Below are 21,154 nucleotides of genomic sequence, written 5' to 3' on the forward strand. Positions count from 1 at the left end.
AGATTGCTGTAAACCAGCGGAACCCATCCAACTTGAAGGAGCTGGAGAAGTTTTGCCTTGAAGAATGGGCAAAAATCCCAGTGGATAGATGTGCCAAGCTTATAGAGACATACCCCAAGAGACTTGCAGCTGTAATTGCTGCAAAAGGTGGCTCTACAAAGTATTGACTTTGGGGGGGTGAATAGTTATGCACGCTCAAGTTTTCAGTTTTTTTGTCTTATTTCTTGTTTGTTTCACAATAAGAAATATTTTGCATCTTCAAAGTGGTAGGCATGTTGTGTAAATCAAATTATACAAACCCCCAGAAAATCAATTTTAATTCCAGGTTGTAAGGCAACAAAATAGGAAAAATACCAAGGGGGGTGAATACTTTCGCATGCCACTCTATGGGGAACTCGCTGGCAGATATTGTAAACCCCAGGTATAAACAATCATTGCTATCATTGCTTTCACAGCGGGTTGACTTGGCGCCTGAACTCTGCACACACCGACTTAAAGAACTGACTCGCTGGTGTGTTTTGTGATTCCAGCTGTGCCCAAGGAGAGCAATAAGATAAACACAAAGTGTTATATTCACAGGGAGCCCAAGAGCCAGTGTTAGTCCAAAATGCACACACACATTCCTGTCTGCCTGTGTAAGATCCTGTGACAGAACAAACCTTGTTGGGCAAACTACCTTTCTGAACAGGGAAAGTATGCGCTGCCCCCAAGCATTAGGGCTATTATTTTAATGTGCTCAAGTGTTTTCCCAAACGCTAAGGTTGCACTGGAATAACCAAGCTCTTGTTCTGTTGACTGAGGCCACGAAATGGATTTCAAGGGGCTCAAAATCCGCGTCTAACCTGTGTACTGGCAACCGCCGTCGGCGTAAGTGAGATTAGCACCAGTGTTGTTCTGTTATGGCAGACAGTGGCCGTGTTATGCCTTGTAGGGTTGAATGGCGGGAACCCGGTTATCGAGATTTACCTGGATTTACCGCCCAAAACCACTCCCTTTCCCCAGGGTAAATAACTGCGAGAAACCAGTAAATTATAATACATTTTTAATATGCGATGTCTAAATCGGTCTTCTCTACGGCCTCTGCGTGATGAATCATAAACGCTCAGGGTGGGGACAGACAGCCCATCTCAGTACGGAGCAGCAGTTCACAACACAGGTGGACCTATCATCTCATCTTGGTAACTGTTTTTTATTGTGACAGGTAGGTCTACATTTACTGCTGCATAGCCTATGCTACAGTAATATGAAGACAGAATGCGCGTCTAATTTACCCGTCTCCATCTGGCTTTCGGGGGGTCACCTTGTTTTTTAATTGTAAAGACGATTATTTCCTTAATTGCATCTGCAGAGTTTTAAAACAGCTTATCACTTGAATATCGTTGCTTAAATCAGTGTCACCCGTGAGCAATCTCTCACAGTCTTTCTCTCTCTCTCCATCAACTTCATTCAAATTGTATCCAAAATAGATAATCCTGTTCTAGATTGATATATAGCCGTATACTGTATAGAATAATCTAGATGTCCTAGCTTACCTCTTTCAGGTAATACATTCAATGCAGTATTAGCCTAATATTTATTTAATTCATGTTGGGTTATGTATAATAAGCTTATAACTTATAGCCTCTGTTTCTTGCACAATATTATGAAAGCTATAAATGCATCAGCCTACTAATTATACAAATAGGCCCTATTATATTTCAAAATTTAAATCGAATCCGCTAGCCTATACTTGTAACTTTGTATGCCGCATGTGCTCCACCAGAATAAAATGTTCTCTCCCAACTTTGTCATTGTTTGAACGATTCCAGTCCATATAAAACAGTATAATACAATACAGTACAGTAATACAGTTCACACTCATAACGATTAGCCTACTGTAACTATTTTCATTGATTTACCCAAGAGAGCATATAGCTAGCTACATCTATGGGCTTTCTATACAGTGGGAAAAAAAATATTTAGTCAGCCACCAATTGTGCAAGTTCTCCCACTTCAAAAGATAAGAGAGGCCTGTATTTTCATCATAGGTACACGTCAACTATGACAGACAAATTGAGAAAAAAAAATCCAGAAAATCACATTGTAGGATTTTTAATGAATTTCTTTGCAAATTATTGTGGAAAATAAGTATTTGGTCACCTACAAACAAGCAAGATTTCTGGCTCTCACAGACCTGTAACTTCTTCTTTAAGAGGCTCCTCTGTCCTCCACTCGTTACCTGTATTAATGGCACCTGTTTGAACGTGTTATCAGTATAAAAGACACCTGTCCACAACCTCAAACAGTCACACTCCAAACTCCACTATGGCCAAGACCAAAGAGCTGTCAAAGGACACCAGAAACAAAATTGTAGACCTGCACCAGGCTGGGAAGACTGAATCTGCAATAGGTAAGCAACTTGGTTTGAAGAAATCAACTGTGGGAGCAATTATTAGGAAATGGAAGACATACAAGACCACTGATAATCTCCCTCGATCTGGGGCTCCACGCAAGATCTCACCCCGTGAGGTCAAAATGATCACAAGAACGGTGAGAAAAAATCCCAGAACCACATGGGGGGACCTAGTGAATGACCTGCAGAGAGCTGGGACCAAAGTAACAAAGCCTACCAAAAGTAACACACTACGCCGCCAGGGACTCAAATCCTGCAGTGCCAGACGTGTCCCCCTGCTTAAGCCAGTACATGTCCAGGCCCGTCTGAAGTTTGCTAGAGTGCATTTGGATGATCCAGAAGAGGATTGGGAGAATGTCATATGGTCAGATGAAACCAAAATAGAACTTTTTGGTAAAAACTCAACTCGTCGTGTTTGGAGGACAAAGAATGCTGAGTTGCATCCAAAGAACACCATACCTACTGTGAAGCATGGGGGTGGAAACATCATGCTTTGGGGCTGTTTTTCTGCAAAGGGACCAGGACGACTGATCAGTGTAAAGGAAATAATGAATGGGGCCATGTATCGTGAGATTTTGAGTGAAAATCTCCTTCCATCAGCAAGGGCATTGAAGATGAAACGTGGCTGGGTCTTTCAGCATGACAATGATCCCAAACACACCGCCCGGGCAATGAAGGAGTGGCTTCATAGTTTTATATAGCTAGCTACATCTATGGGCTTTATATAGCTAGCTACATCTATGGGCTTTATATAGCTAGCTACATCTATGGGCTTTATATCTAACTACATCTATGGGCTTTATATAGCTAACTACATCTATGGGCTTTATATAGCTAGATACATATATGGGCTTTTATATAGCTAGCTACATATATGGGTTTTATATAGCTAGCTACATCTATGGACTTTTGTGTTTTTATGTCATGCGTAATGTGAAGTAGCCTATATCATATATGCATTGGATAACGGTACACTCATTTGGGCTTTTTTGGGCTTGGGCTCATTAAATGTCGTTAATGTAGGGCTCATAAAATGTATTTAATATATGGCTCATCAGGCTCAGGTAGCATCATGTTTGAATTTTCACGCTGATCATGTTGTTAGTATGCATATAGTTATATTTCTATTTATGTTTTTTATCACGATTTTCATTATATTATTTAACTTGGTCCTGCATGTTGGAGGTCGAAGCCTAAGATTTTCACTGTACCCTGTGATCACACCTGCCACCATGTACATGTGACTATTAAACACTCTGAATCTATTAAACACTCTGAATCTATTCAACACTCTGAATCTATTCAACACTCTGAATCTATTAAACACTCTGAATCTATTGAACACTCTGAATCTATTAAACACTCTGAATCTATTAAACACTCTGAATCTATTCAACACTCTGAATCTATTAAGCACTCTGAATCTATTGAACACTCTGAATCTATTAAACACTCTGAATCTATTAAACACTCTGAATCTATTCAACACTCTGAATCTATTCAACACTCTGAATCTATTAAACACTCTGAATCTATTCAACACTCTGAATCTATTCAACACTCTGAATCTATTCAACACTCTGAATCTATTCAACACTCTGAATCTATTAAGCACTCTGAATCTATTGAACACTCTGAATCTATTAAACACTCTGAATCTATTAAACACTCTGAATCTATTCAACACTCTGAATCTATTCAACACTCTGAATCTATTAAACACTCTGAATCTATTCAACACTCTGAATCTATTCAACACTCTGAATCTATTCAACACTCTGAATCTATTCAACACTCTGAATCTATTAAACACTCTGAATCTATTCAACACTCTGAATCTATTCAACACTCTGAATCTATTCAACTGTGATGGAAGATATAGTCATGCACGTCACTGACAGGACCAAAGCTGGAGTTGTCTGGTATTTCTAGAGTTATCTCTAGGTGATCACCCTCTCCTACTTCTCTGAGACTTAAAAAACAACATTTATTTTCCTGTTTGTACATTTGACAACATCATAACCAACTGGCACTTCCTTTCTTTAAAGGGCTAAGTGATTGACAGTGCATGGTAAAGCCGCCGGCCGCAACAGGGTTCCCTGCCAAGGAAGGTGGCCCTCTCTTGTGAGTGCTTGGCAGCAAGGTGGGTGGATGGGGGGATATATTTTAGGGGCTCATTTACAGAACACTGACCTCTGTGGAGTTTTACGCCTCCCAGTTGGGAAGTAAATCTAGGAGGTGTCTTTCACTATGCTAATGTATCTGTCCCTGCTGGCAGCTTAAGCCCTTCTCCCTTTTGAATGTGTAACAACGCACCAGCTGGAGTCTCTTCCCTCTTGTGAAAGGAACGTCGTCGCGGCAGCTGAAAAAGTGTTACACTTAAACGAGTCCCCTTTTCTGACAGCTCCAGGCAGTCATGCAGCTGAGCGGTTCAGCGCTGTCATATGCATTGTTAGGCTACACCTGTATGTGTCCTTTTCACAGACAGGGACTCCAATGAGGTTTAGAACACACCCTTATCAGCCTAGTGCTGAAATACAGCCTATAACTCCCAACTCCACCTCTTCTCCCCAGAGAGCTCTCACAGTCCTACATCTACCCTATTTTCTATAATTTTATCATCATATTCCTCTTTCCTCATACAGTGAAAAACTGGTTTTGTACGCTAGCAGCCATTCAATTCACCTTGATCTCTTGTTATGATATTAATGGAAATATGCCCATAACGCGGCTCTTATTTCAGGGAACGGGAAGAGGTTAGTCTCTGCGTAGCAGCAGATGTTGGCCTGACTGCCTCCTTTCTTTGCAAGTGCAAGATAGAGATCTCGTTCATTGCGTCTCCCGGAATTATTTGCTTGTTGTGCTTGGCGGCAGCCTTCTTGGCATGCTCGCTGCTGGCCTATTTAAATACCACTGAGTACTATTATTCAAGTCAAGCACAAATAATGGTGTGGCAGGTACAGCTAGGCGAACTTCTCAGTTTGCTTGTTAAATACACAGAGACCTAGAGAAGTAAACAAGCACCCAAAACCTGCTTCACTTATATCCAGGTTACCTGGGTTACAGCCATTCTGTGGGTTATATCCAGGTTACCTGGGTTACAGCCATTCTGTGGGTTATATCCAGGTTAACTGGGTTACAGCCATTCTGTGGGTTATATCCAGGTGACCTGGGTTACAGCCATTCTGTGGGTTATATCCAGGTTACCTGGGTTACAGCCATTCTGTGGGTTATATCCAGGTTACCTGGGTTACAGACATTATGTGGGTTATATCCAGTTTACCTGGGTTATAGCCATTCTGTGGGTTGTATCCAGGTTACCTGAGTTACAGCCATTCTGTGGGTTATATCCAGGTTACATGGTTTACAGCCGTCTGTGGGTTATAGCCAGGTTACCTGGGTTACAGCCATTCTGTGGGTTATATCCAGGTTACCTGGGTTACAGCCATTCTGTCGGTTATATCCAGGTTACATGGGTTACAGCCGTCTCTGGGTTATAGCCAGGTTACCTGGGTTACAGCCATTCTGTGGCTTATATTCAGGTTACCTGGGTTATAGCCATTTTGTGGATTATACCCAGGTTACCTGGGTTACAGCCATTCTGTGGGTTATATCCAGGTTACCTGGGTTACAGCCATTCTGTGGATTATATCCAGGTTACCTGGGTTACAGCCATTCTGTGGGTTATATCCAGGTTACCTGGGTTACAGCCATTCTGTGGGTTATATCCATATTACCTGGGTTACAGACATTATGTGGGATATATCCAGGTTACCTGGGTTATAGCCATGATGAGACAAAAATAGAGCTTTTTGGTCTAAACTCCACTCGCCATGTTTGGAGGAAGAAGAAGGATGAGTACAACCCCAAGAACACCATCCCGACCGTGAAGCATGGAGGTGGAAACATCATTCTTTGGGGATGCTTTTCTGCAAAGGGGACAGGACGACTGCACCGTATTGAGGGGAGGATGGATGGGGCCATGTATCGTGAGATCTTGGCCAACAACCTCCTTCCCTCACTAAGAGTATTGAAGATGGGTCGTGGCTGGGTCTTCCAGCATGACAAAGACCCGAAACACACAGCCAGGGCAACTAAGGAGTGGCTCCGTAAGAAGCATCTCAAGGTCCTGGAGTGGCCTAACCAGTCTCCAGACCTGAACCCAATAGAAAATCTTTGGAGGGAGCTGAAAGTCTGTATTGCCCAGCGACAGCCCCGAAACCTGAAGGATCTGGAAAAAGTCAGTATGGAGGAGTGGGCCAAAATCTCTGCTGCAGTGTGTGCAAACCTGGTCAAGACCTACAGGAAACATATGATCTCTGTAATTGCAAACAAAGTTTCTGTACCAGATATTAAGTTCTGCTTTTCTGATGTATCAAATACTTATGTCATGCAATAAAATGCAAATTAATTACTTAAGAATTATACAATGTGATTCAGAGTGTCAGCTGAGTTAAAGGTATGACTCAGAGTATCAGCCTAGTTAAAGTTGTGACTCAGAGTATCAGCCTAGTTAAAGGTATGACTCAGAGTATCAGCTGAGTTAAAGGTATGACTCAGAGTATCAGCGGAGTTTAAGGTGTGACTCAAGGTATCAGCCTAGTTAAAGGTATGACTCAGAGTATCAGCCTAGTTAAAGGTATGACTCAGAGTATCAGCCTAGTTAAAGGTATGACTCAGAGTATCAGCTGAGTTAAAGGTATGACTCAGAGTATCAGCCTAGTTAAAGGTATGACTCAGAGTATCAGCCTGGTTAAAGGTATGACTCAGAGTATCAGCTGAGTTAAAGGTATGACTCAGAGTGTCAGCCTAGTTAAAGTTATGACTCAGAGTATCAGCCTAGTTAAAGGTATGACACAGAGTATCAGCCTAGTTAAAGGTATGACACAGAGTATCAGCCTGGTTAAAGGTATGACTCAGAGTATCAGCCTAGTTAAAGGTATGACTCAGAGTATCAGCCTAGTTAAAGGTATGACTCAGAGTATCAGCCTAGTTAAAGGTATGACTCAGAGTATCAGCCTAGTTAAAGGTATGACTCAGAGTATCAGCTGAGTTAAAGGTATGACTCAGAGTATCAGCCTAGTTAAAGGTATGACTCAGAGTATCAGCCTAGTTAAAGGTATGACTCAGAGTATCAGCGTAGTTAAAGGTATGACACAGAGTATCAGCCTAGTTAAAGGTATGACTCCGAGTATCAGTCTAGTTAAAGTTATGACTCAGAGTATGAGCCTAGTTAAAGGTATGACTCAGAGTATCAGCCTAGTTAAAGGTATGACTCAGAGTATCAGCTGAGTTAAAGTTATGACACAGAGTATCAGCTGAGTTAAAGGTATGACTCAGAGTATCAGCTGAGTTAAAGGTATGACTCAGTGTATCAGCCGGGTTAAATATGTATGACTGAGAGTATCAGCCTAGTTAAAGGTATGACACAGAGTATCAGCCTAGTTAAAGGTATGACACAGAGTATCAGCCTAGTTAAAGGTATGACTCAGTGTATCAGCCTAGTTAAAGGTATGACTCAGAGTATCAACTGAGTTAAAGATATGACTCAAAGTATCAGCCTAGTTAAAGGTATGACTCAGAGTATCAGCCTAGTTAAAGGTATGACTCAGAGTATCAGCCTAGTTAAAGGTATGACACAGAGTATCAGCCTAGTTAAAGGTATGACTCAGTGTATCAGCCTAGTTAAAGGTATGACTCAGAGTATCAGCTGAGTTAAAGGTATGACTCAGTGTATCAGCCTAGTTAAAGGTATGACACAGAGTATCAGCCTAGTTAAAGGTATGACACAGAGTATCAGCCTAGTTAAAGGTATGACTCAGTGTATCAGCCTAGTTAAAGGTATGACTCAGAGTATTAGCTGAGTTAAAGGTATGACTCAGTGTATCAGCCGGGTTAAATATGTATGACTGAGAGTATCAGCCTAGTTAAAGGTATGACTCAGAGTATCAGCCTAGTTAAAGGTATGACTCAGAGTATCAGCTCAGTTAAAAGTTTGAATCCACATTTTGTGGTAGACCTTTACAGTAGAGGCATTTCTTGGATGATTTGTGTTGAAACTTGTGTAATGTTACTTGTGTCTTGGGATGTTGGGCAATGTAATTGTGCTTGTGACTTTAGTCGTGTTTACGTTTGTGGAGTCGTGTCGGAGCAATACCATGTATTTACTTCTGTCACTTACAATGGTTGTGCAGACAGTCAAAAAATAGTGTGGGTTATTGGCAGACACCCCTGTTGTCGTTGTGGTTCACCCTGGGGTGATGATTAAATATTACCAGGCTCTTGACAAGTCTGTCCCAAAAGACCTCCAGCGCGGGGGTGTTTCGCTTTGTGTCCCTGCCAAAACATTCAGGTAACCACACACGCACACTGCCACACACACACTGAAACACACACACACACGGACACACACACACACACACACACACACACACACACACTGAAACATACACACGCATGCACGGACACACACACACACACACACACTAACAATGTCACACATACGGTGTCCATCTTGCCAGGAGCCAGTGCAGTCCAATTAAAAAACAAAGTAAAAGTTCTGCTGCATCAAGATGGGAGGAGAAGGTTTAGAACTGGGAACGAGTTCAGACCCACAGGAAAGTGTTTGACAGGCCTTCAAGCTGCCTCAACATGTACTGGTGCACTGACTCATCACGCACAAGCACACGTTAAAGTCCCACTCCAGTCTCCTCCTCACCTCATTTAACAGCTGATTTCCTTAACAAAAGGGAACATCTCAATAGGTGGTCCAGGTATGTCATGACATCACAAGTGGGCCGTTCCTCTTTTGTTCTCCATTGCTCCTCAAGCAAGGGGGGGAGGCTGAGTACAAAGTACTTTAAGCATATGTTTTCATTTCAATCGCCTCCATCTCCTCTAACTGAAGCAAATTGTAGAAATTGTATTTTTTTCTATTGATACAGTGAGGGAAAAAAGTATTTGATCCCCTGCTGATTTTGTACATTTGCCCACTGACAAAGAAATGATCAGTCTATAATTTTAATGGTAGGTTTATTTGAACAGTGAGAGACAGAATAACAACAAAATATATATGTGTGTGTGTATGTATGTATGTATATATATATATATATATATGTATATACTGTATATACAGTGGGGAGAACAAGTATTTGATACACTGCCGATTTTGCAGGTTTTCCTACTTACAATTTTTATCATAGGTACACTTCAACTGTGAGAGACGGAATCTAAAACAAAAATCCAGAAAATCACAATGTATGATTTTTAAGTAATTAATTTGCATTTTATGGCATGACATAAGTATTTGATCACCTACCAACCAGTAAGAATTCCGGCTCTCACAGACCTGTTCGTTTTTCTTTAAGAAGCCCTTCTGTTCTCCACTCATTACCTGTATTAACTGCACCTGTTTGAACTCGTTACCTGTATAAAAGACACCTGTCCACACACTCAATCAAACAGACGCCAACCTCTCCACAATGGCCAAGACCAGAGAGCTGTGTAAGGACATCAGGGATAAAATTGTAGACCTGCCCAAGGCTGGGATGGGCTACAGGGCAATAGGCAAGCAGCTTGGTGAAAAGGCAACAACTGTTGATGCAATTATTAGAAAATGGAAGAAGTTCAAGATGACGGTCAATCATCCTCGATCTGGGGCTCCATGCAAGATCTCCCCTCGTGGGGCATCAATGATCATGAGGAAGGTGAGGGATCAGCCCAGAACTACACGGCAGGACCTGGTCAATGACCTGAAGAGAGCTGGGACCACAGTCTCAAAGAAAACCATTAGTAACACACTACACCGTCATGGATTAAAATCCTGCAGCGCACGCAAGGTCCCCCTGCTCAAGCCAGCGCATGTCCAGGCCCGTCTGAAGTTTGCCAATGACCATCTGGATGATCCAGAGGAGGAATGGGAGAAGGTCATGTGGTCTGATGAGACAAAAAATAGAGCTTTTGGTCTAAACTCCACTCGCCGTGTTTGGAGGAAGAAGAAGGATGAGTACAACCCCAAGAACACCATCCCAACCGTGAAGCATGGAGGTGGAAACATCATTCTTTGGGGATGCTTTTCTGCAAAGGGGACAGGACGACTGCACTGTATTGTGGGGAGGATGGATGGGGCCATGTATCGCAAGAACTTTGCCAACAACCTCCTTCCCTCAGTAAGAGCATTGAAGATGGGTCGTGGCTGTGTCTTCCAGCATGACAACGACCCGAAACACAAAGCCAGGGCAACTAAGGAGTGGCTCTGTAAGAAGCATCTCAAGGTCCTGGAGTGGCCTAGCCAGTCTCCAGACCTGAACCCAATAGAAAATCTTTGGAGGGAGCTGAAAATCCGTATTGCCCAGCGACAGCCCCGAAACATGAAGGATCTGGAGAAGGTCTGTATGGAGGAGTGGGCCAAAATCCCTGCTGCAGTGTGTGCAAACCTGGTCAAGACCTACAGGAAACGTATGATCTCTGTAATTGCAAACAAAGGTTTCTGTACCAAATATTTAGTTCTGCTTTTCTGATGTATCAAATACTTATGTCATGCAATAAAATGCAAATTAATTACTAAAAAATAATACAATGTGATTTTCTGGATTTTTGTTTTAGATTCCGTCTCTCACAGTTGAAGTGTACCTATGATAAAAAATTACAGTCCTCTACATGCTTTGTAAGTAGGAAAACCTGCAAAATCGGCAGTGTATCAAATACTTGTTCTCCCCACAGATATATATATATATATATATATATATATGCAAGAAAAAAAAAAAACATATGGGGGATTAGAAGTGATGCAGACAATTACATTGATGGAAGTTAAAATCTATCTGAGTATTAAAGCAGATCTACCCCCTAAACAAGCTCTGTCCCGGCCACGACCAGGAGACCCATGGGGCGGCGCACAATTGGCCCAGCGTCGTCCAGGGTAGGGGAGGGAATGGCTGGCAGAGATGTAGCTCAGTTGGTAGAGCATGGCGTTTGCAACGCCAGGGTTGTGGGTTTGATTCCCACTGGGGGCCAGTATGAAAAAAAAAAATTATATATATATATAATAATGTATGCACTCACTAACTGTAAGTCACTCTGTATAAGAACGTCTGCTAAATGACTAAATGTAAAATGTAAACAAAAAAAAACAAAAAACACAAAAAAAGGGGGGACGCTGTTGACATCACGGATTCCCATCAGACCAACTCCTTGAACTTTGCAATTTTAGTGTGTTTACTTTATTGTATTTACAGTGGTGGGAAAAAGTATTTAGTCAGCCACCAATTGTGCAAGTTATCCAAATTAAAAAGATGAGAGAGGCCTGTAATTTTCATCATAGGTACACGTCAACTATGACAGACAAAATGAGAGGGAGAAGAATGGTCGTCAGTAGTTACCATAGCAACAAAGTCAGAATTCTGGCTAAACCCCACCTATTTCTACAATTTATCTTCTTAAAATCTGATTCTAAACTTAACCCTAGCCTGCTCCCTAACCTTAACCACACTGCTAACCTTATGCCTAACCTTAAATGAAAACCAAAAAGCTATTTTTTGTTTTCATAAATTTTTACAATATAGCCAATTTTGACTTTGTTGCTGTGGTAAACTAGTGATAACCGGGAAGGGGGTTCGTTTCAGTGCAAACTGTAATACTAAGTGCCCACTTGTGGATGGGAGTGGTAGCATATGGTGATGCTGTATACATTTACATTTGAGTCATTTAGCAGATGCTCTTATCCAGAGCGACTTACAGTTAGTGAGTGCATACATGTTTTTTTTTTTCTTTTCTTTTTTCTTCATACAGTTGGGGGAAAAAAGTATTTAGTCAGCCACCAATTGTGCAAGTTCTCCCACTTAAAAAGATGAGAGAGGCCTGTAATTTTCATCATAGGTACACATCAACTATGACAGACAAAATGAGAAAGAAAATTCCAGAAAATCACATTGTAGGATTTTTAATGAATTTATTTGCAAATTATGGTGGAAAATAAGTATTTGGTCAATAACAAAAGTTTCTCAATACTTTGTTATTGTCACGATCGTCTTGAAGAGAAGTAGACCAATGCGCAGCGTGTTGAGCGAACATGATACTTTATTAAATAAAGCACAAACCAAAACAATAAACGACTCGTGAAGTCCACTGTGACAAAGACCGACAAGGAACAAAAACCCACAAACACAAAGTGAAACTCAGACAGTTAAATATGGCTCCCAATCAGAGACAACCAGCAAACAGCTGACACTTGTTGCCTCTGATTGGGAGTCACTCAGTCAAACATAGAAAATGACGAACTAGAAACACCCAACATAGAAACAGAACACATAGAATGAACACACCCCTGGCTCAACAAATAGAGTCCCAGAGCCAGGGTGTGACAGTACTTCTAAAGGCGCCGGATCGCGACCGCGCCTCCAATACGAGCAAAACAGGGGAGGGCTGGGTGGGCATACCTCCGCGGGCGGTTCTGGCTCGGGCTTGCCCACCACCCTCCAATAAACCCCCCTATAGCGCCCCTGGTCCGGTCTGGTCCCGCTGGCTGGAGCTGACCTGGACGTAGCAGGAGCGGCTAGCTTCAGCTCCGTTATGGAGCCGTTGACCGGTACCTGGTTAGGGCACCGGTGACCCTGGCACGGGTTGTGCCGGACAGACGACAGCGCACCCCTGGCTTGGTGCGTGAGGCAGGAAAGGACCGGACCTGGCTGACGATGCGCACCCCTGGCCTGGTGCGTGAGCCGAACGGGCCTCACCGGACTGACGACTCGCACCCCTGGCGTGCGTGGAGCAGCGACGGGCCGGACCGGGCTGGCGATGTGCACCCCTGGCTTGTGCGTGGAGCCGAACAGGGCCTCACCGGACTGACGACTCGCACCCCTGGCTTGGTGCGAGTGGCAGGAACGGGCTGGACCAGGCTGACGACTCGCACCCCTGGCTTGGTGCGAGTAGCAGGAATGGGCCTCACCGGACTGACGACTCGCACCCCTGGCTTGGTGCGAGTGGCAGGAACGGGCTGGACCAGGCTGACGACTCGCACCCCCTGGCTTGGTGCAGTGGCAGGAACAGGCCGGGCCGGGCTGGCGACGCGCACCGTAGGCTTGGTGCGTGGAGCAGGGACAGGCCGGGCTGGGCTGGCGACGCACACCGTAGGCTTGGTGCGTGGAGCAGGGACAGGCCGGGCTGGGCTGGCGACGCACACCGTAGGCTTGGTGCGTGGAGCAGGGACAGGCCGGGCTGGGCTGGCGACGCACACCGTAGGCTTGGTGCGTGGAGCAGGAACAGGCCGGGCCGGGCTGGCGACGCACACCGTAGGCTTGGTGCGTGGAGCAGGAACAGGCCGGGCCGGGCTGGCGACGCACACCGTAGGCTTGGTGCGAGGGGCAGGAACAGGCCGGGCTGGGCTGGCGGCGCACACCGTAGGCTTGGTGCGTGGAGCAGGGACAGGCCGGACAGGGCTGGCGACGCACACCGTAGGCTTGGTGCGTGGAGCAGGGACAGGCCGGGCTGGGCTGACGGCGTGCACCTTTACACTTAGTGCGGGAAGCAGGAACGGGCCGGACCGGACTGGTGACGCACACCACTTGCTTGGTGTGAGGGCAGGAACATGCCGGGCTGGGCTGGCGGCGTGCACCTTACACTTAGTGCGGGAAACAGGAACGGGCCGGACCGGACTGGTGACGCTACACCACTTGCTTGGTGTGAGGAGCGGGACTGGGTTTCGTCATAACCCCCGCTCCCTCAGCTGCCTACCGAGTTCCTCTCGCCGTGCCTCCTTTCTCACCCTTTCCCTTATCGCCTCCAAATGCTCCATCCTCTGCAACACTACCTCCTGCTCCCTCGTCGTCCCTGCCGTGTGCCCCCCTAAAAATTTTTTTTTGGGGTTGCCTCTCGCCTGTCCGACGTTGACCCTGCTGACGCGCTGCTCCTCTCTCCGTCGCCTCTCCACCGTCTCACTCCATGGCCGGCGATCCATCCCGGCCAGGATTTCCTCCCAGGTCCAGGACCCTTTCCCGTCTAATATCTCCTCCCATGACCAGGCTGCCTGCTCCTGGACACGCTGCTTGGTCCAGGTATGGTGGGTTTTTCTGTCACGATCGTCTTGAAGAGAAGTAGACCAATGCGCAGCGTGTTGAGCGAACATTATACTTTATTAAATAAAGCACAAACCAAAACAATAAACGACTCGTGAAGTCCACGGTGACAAAGACCGACAAGGAACAAAAACCCACAAACACAAAGTGAAACTCAGACAGTTAAATATGGCTCCCAATCAGAGACAACCAGTAAACAGCTGACACTCGTTGCCTCTGATTGGGAGTCACTCAGTCAAACATAGAAAATGACGAACTAGAAACACCCAACATAGAAACAGAACACATAGAATGAACACACCCTGGCTCAACAAATAGAGTCCCAGAGCCAGGGTGTGACAGTTATATACCCTTTGTTGGCAATGACACAGGTCAAACGTTTTCTGTAAGTCTTCACAAGGTTTTCACACACTGTTGCTGGTATTTTGGCCCATTCCTCCATGCAGATCTCCTCTAGAGCAGTGATGTTTTGGGGCTGTCGCTGGGCAACACAGACTTTCAACTCCATCCAAAGATTTTCTATGGGGTTGAGATCTGGAGACTGGCTAGGCCACTCCAGAACCTTGAAATGCTTCTTACGAAGCCACTCCTTCGTTGCCCGGGCGGTGTGTTTGGGATCATTGTCATGCTGAAAGACCCAGCCATGTTTCATCTTCAATGCCCTTGCTGATGGAAGGAGATTTTCACTCAAAATCTCACGATACATGGCCCCATTCATTCTTTCCTTTACACGGATCAGTCGTCCTGGTCCCTTTGCAGAAAAAACAGCCCCAAAGCATGATGTTTCCACTCCCATGCTTCACAGTAGGTATGGTGTTCTTTGGATGCAACTCAGCATTCTTTGTCCTCCAAACACGACGAGTTGAGTTTTTACCAAAAAGTTCTATTTTGGTTTCATCTGACCATATGACATTCTCCCAATCCTCTTCTGGATCATCCAAATGCACTCTAGCAAACTTCAGACGGGCCTGGACATGTACTGGCTTAAGCAGGGGGACACGTCTGGCACTGCAGGATTTGAGTCCCTGGCGGCGTAGTGTGTTACTGATGGTAGGCTTTGTTACTTTGGTCCCAGCTCTCTGCAGGTCATTCACTAGGTCCCCCTGTGTGGTTCTGGGATTTTTGCTCACCGTTCTTGTGATCATTTTGAACCCACGGGGTGAGATCTTGCGTGGAGCCCCAGATCGAGGGAGATTATCAGTGGTCTTGTATGTCTTCCATTTCCTAATAATTGCTCCCACAGTTGATTTCTTCAAACCAAGCTGCTTACCTATTGCACATTCAGTCTTCCCAGCCTGGTGCAGGTCTACAATTTTGTTTCTGGTGTCCTTTGACAGCTCTTTGGTCTTGGCCATAGTGGAGTTTGGAGTGTGACTGTTTGAGGTTGTGGACAGTTGTCTTTTATACTGATAACAAGTTCAAACAGGTGCCATTAATACAGGTAACAAAGTGGAGGACAGAGGACCCTATTAAAGAAGAAGTTACATGTCTTTGAGAGCCAGAAATCTTGCTTGTTTGTAGGTGACCAAATACTTATTTTCCACCATAATTTGCAAATAAATTCATTAAAAATCCTACAATGTGATTTTCTGGATAATTTTTCCTCAATTTATATGTCATAGTTGACGTGCACCTATGATGAAAATTACAGGCCTCTCTCATCTTTTTAAGTGGGAGAACTTGCACAATTGGTGGCTGACTAAATACTTTTTTTCCCCACTGTATACTTGGGATATTCGGTTTCAATAGTAAAAGTTAAACAATTACTGGAGGACGTCTTTAACTCAATGAGTCCCACCGTAAAGCCACCGTGTTTTGGACTTCAAACTGCTTTTTACAATTGTGTGTTTGAGCTACAGACTTGTGGGTTGTACCATTGGATTTGTTTTATTTCTTCTACTGTACATCCACCATTAGTCTGTGTGATTAATGGGGGCTGAGCTAGAGCAAGGGTGGATCTCGAAGGGGCCTGGGGTCGGGTCTTTTTTACTGAAATGTCTGTAAAGTCCGAATGGTTTGAGCTACAATCTATTACAATCTATCTATGAAGGTAAGGGGTTCTTCTGCATAGACGATCACAGGAAATCCCTGGAAATTGTGTCTGTAGTACTCTAATGAGCTCATAATTTCTGTCACAAACTACAAACTCCACACAGTTGTCACTAACTAGTTGGATATTGATTTCCCAGTGAGAAAAAAAAATTCTGTACTTACAGCATTCATATAAATACATTTTGATCAGGTTTTTGCTTTGGCTGACCTTTTTTTTTGTATTGACATTTGTCAGTAAAATTCATGAATGCAACTATTTATGTCAACTTGTTTTGTGTTCTACTTGTTTAACTTGATTGAATATGAATGTATGAGAAATCCATTTTAATCAGCCTGTCTTTGTGTCCTGCTGTTTGAGTCCTATTGAATCAGTCATAATAGATCATAATCATAAAGCTAATAGAGGTTTTTACAAGAGACCTTGGTATTCTGCTTTCTCAGTGTTACTCAGACTGAACCTGCACTGCTGCATTTTAAGCACACACGGAACACACACACATACGGAACACACACACACACACACACACACACACACACACACACACACACACACACACACACACACACACACACACACGGAACACACACACACGGAACACACACACACACACACGGACACACACACACACACACACGGAACACACACAAACACACACGGAACACACACACACACACACGGAACACACACACACACACACGGAACACACACAAACACACACACGGAACACACACAAACATACACACACACGGAACACACACATGGAACACACACAAACACACACACACACGGAACACACACAAACACACACACACGGAACACACACACACACCGGACACACAAACACACAGAACACACACACACTCACAGAACACACACACACACACACACACACAGAACACACACACACACACACACGGAACACACACAAACGGAACACACACACACACACACACAGAACACACACACACACAAGGAACACACACAAACACACACACACACAGAACACACACAAAGACACACACATACACACGGAACACACACACGGAACACACACACACACACACGGAACACACACACACACAGAACACACACACACACCGGACACACACACATACAGAACACACACACACACAGAACACACACACACACACACACAGAACACACACACACACACACACGGAACACACACACACACATACAGAACACACACACACACACAGAACACACACACACACATACAGAACACACACACACACACAGAACACACACACACACACACACAGAACACACACACACACCGGACACACACACATACAGAACACACACACACACACAGAACACACACACACACACACAGAACACACACACACACACACACACACAAACACACACACACACGGAACACATAAAAACACACACACACACGGAACACACACAAACACACACACACACAGAACACACACACACACACGGAACACACACACACGGAACACACACAAACACACGGAACACACACACACACACGGAACACACACACACGGAACACACACAAACACACACACACACACACACGGAACACACACAAAACACACACACACACACACACACGGAACACACACAAACACACACACACACGGAACACACACAAACACACACACACGGAACACACACAAACACACACACGGAACACACACACACACACGGAACACACACAAACACAAACACAAACACACAAACACACGGAACACACACAAACACACACACGGAACACACACACACACACGGAACACACACAAACACACACACACACACACACGGAACACACACAAACACACACACACACACACACACACCGAACACACACAAACACACACACACACACACCGAACATACACAAACACATGTAAGACTGGAATGAAGAGGAGACAACTAGTTAGTGAAACAAACTTCATTATGTTAAACAAACCTGTCAAAGGGGTTCATGCTACATGCATCTGACAATATAAAGACGAAAGACCACAGAGGACGACCCACAAACCAAACAAAAACCACCCAATAAATTGTGAAGACACCAAGAGAGTTGTGAAGAGGGCACGACAACACCTTTTCCCCTTCAGGAGACTGAAAAGATTTGGCATGGGTCCCCTGATCCTCAAAAATGTTTTACAGCTGCACCATCGAGAGCATCCTGACTGGTTGCATCACCGCCTGGAATGGCAACTGCTTGGCCTCTGACCGCAAGGCGCTACAAAGGGTAGTGCGTATGGCCCAGTACATCACTGGGGCCAAGCTTCCTGCCATCCAGGACATATATACTAGGCGGTGTCAGAGGAAGGCCCCAAAAAATAGACTGTTCTCTCTGCAACCGCATGGCAAGCGGTACCAGACCGCCAAGTCTAGATCCAAAAGGTTCCTTAACAGCTTCTACCCCCAAGCTATAAGACTGCTGAAAAATTAATCAAATGGATTCCCAGACTATTTATCCCCCCCCCCCCGTTTTAAAACACTGCTGCTACTCGCAGTTTTTTTATCACTTAGTCACTTTACCCCTACCTACATGTACAAATTACCTCAACTAACCTGTACCCCCACACATTGACTCGGTACCAGTACCCCCCTGTATATAGCCTTGTTATTGTTATTTTACTGTGTTACTTTTTATTAAAAAAATTATTTTAAGTTTATTTAGTAAATATTTTCTTAACTCTATTTTCTTAAAACTGCATTGTTGGTTAAGGGCTTGTAAGTAAGCATTTCACAGTAAGGTCTACACCTGTTGTATTCGGCACATGTGACAAATAAAATGTGATTTGTGTCATGTGACTTCCATTTGATGAATTCATGCTACTAGCTAGAATTCCATGCAATTTGCAACAGATTTGTGCATTCAAGCTCATCGCTGTGCTCTTAACCACCATGTGAAGAACATCATAACTTTATTTCATCTGTCTGCAAAACTCGATGCTTTTCCACATGGTGTGGTAGTAGGCTATAACTTAACATATGGTGTGACTCAATTATCCCGCCTTGTTTAGCATATTTAGTTTTGTAGAAATTAGACATCTTGCCCGGGTAAATTTGCTGTTTCCGTCAGGCCTGTCGTGGGGTTGTATTATGCGTCAGGTGATTCATAGGGCATGAAATGGATGGAAGGAAACCTGGTTACTGTCAGACGCAAATCTGTTTTTCAGCAAAAAAAAGGAACAAGCAATTTATTTGCCTCTTACTACCCCCGTGTCAGTTAACATGTTTCAAACTGAATTATGTGATCATAACAGCTATCACTGTGCTGCGGGAAATATTTAATGTCCATTCCTCAAGACCGGAGACAGATTGAATTAGTGTCAAACACAGCAGTGTGGATCCTACTGTGTATCTCTGGATGGCTGGTCTGCAGTAGAAAGCAGGTAGTGACAGAGCTACAGGTCTGCAGTACATTTACATTTACATTTTAGTCATTTAGCAGACGCTCTTATCCAGAGCGACTTACAGTTAATGAATACTTTTTTTTAATACTGGCCCCCCGTGGGAAACGAACCCACAACCCTGGCATTGCAAACGCCATGCTCCATCAACTGAGCTACATCCCTGCCGGCCATTCCCTCCCCTACCCTGGACGACGCTGGGCCAATTGTGCGCCGCCCATGAGTCTCCCGGTCGCGGCCAGCTGCGACAGAGCCTGGATTCGAACCAGGATTTCTAGTGGCACAGTTAGCACTGCGATGCAGTGCCTTAGACCACTGCGCCACTCAGGAGTAGAAAGCAGGTAGTTTCAGAACTACACGTCTGCATTAGAAAGCAGGTAGTGACAGAGCTACAGGTATTTGCCAAGGCAGCAGCTACTCTTCCTGGGGTCCAGCAACATTAAGGCAGTTATACAATTTTAAAAACATTACAATACATTCACAGATTTCACAATAAACTGTGTGCCCTCAGGCCCCTACTCCACTACCACATATCTACAGTACAAAATCCATGTGTACGTGTGTGTATAGTGCGTATGTTATCGTGTGTGTGTATGCATGTGTCTGTGCCTATGTTTGTGTTGCTTCACAGTCCCCGCTGTTCCATAAGGTGTGTTTGTATCAGTTTTTTTAATCTGATTCTACTGCTTGCATCAGTTACCTGATGTGGAATAGAGTTCCATGTAGTCATGGCTCTATGTAGTACTGTGCGCCTCCCATAGTCTGTTCTGGACTTGGGGACTGTGAAGAGACCTCTGGTGGCATGTCTTGTGGGGTATGCATGGATGTCCGATCTGTGCGCTAGTAGTTTAAACAGACAGCTCGGTGCATTCAGCTTGTCAACACTTCTCATAAATACAAGTACTGATGAAGTCAATCTCTCCTCCACTTTGAGCCAGGAGAGATTGACATGCATATTATTAATGTTAGCTCTCTGTGTACATCCAAGGGCCAGCCTTGCTGCCCTGTTCTGAGCCAATTGCAATTTTTCTGAGTCCCTTTTTGTGGCACCTGACCACACGACTGAACAGTAGTCCAGGTGCGACAAAACTAGGGCCTGTAAGACCTGCCTTGTTGATAGTGCTGTTAAGAATGCAGAGCAACACTTTATTATGCACAGACTTCTCTCAATGTTAGCTACTGTTGAATCAATATTTTTTGAACATACACATAC

The sequence above is a fragment of the Coregonus clupeaformis genome, unplaced genomic scaffold, assembly GCF_020615455.1.
Source record: "Coregonus clupeaformis isolate EN_2021a unplaced genomic scaffold, ASM2061545v1 scaf0194, whole genome shotgun sequence".
NCBI classification, from domain to species: domain Eukaryota; kingdom Metazoa; phylum Chordata; class Actinopteri; order Salmoniformes; family Salmonidae; genus Coregonus; species Coregonus clupeaformis.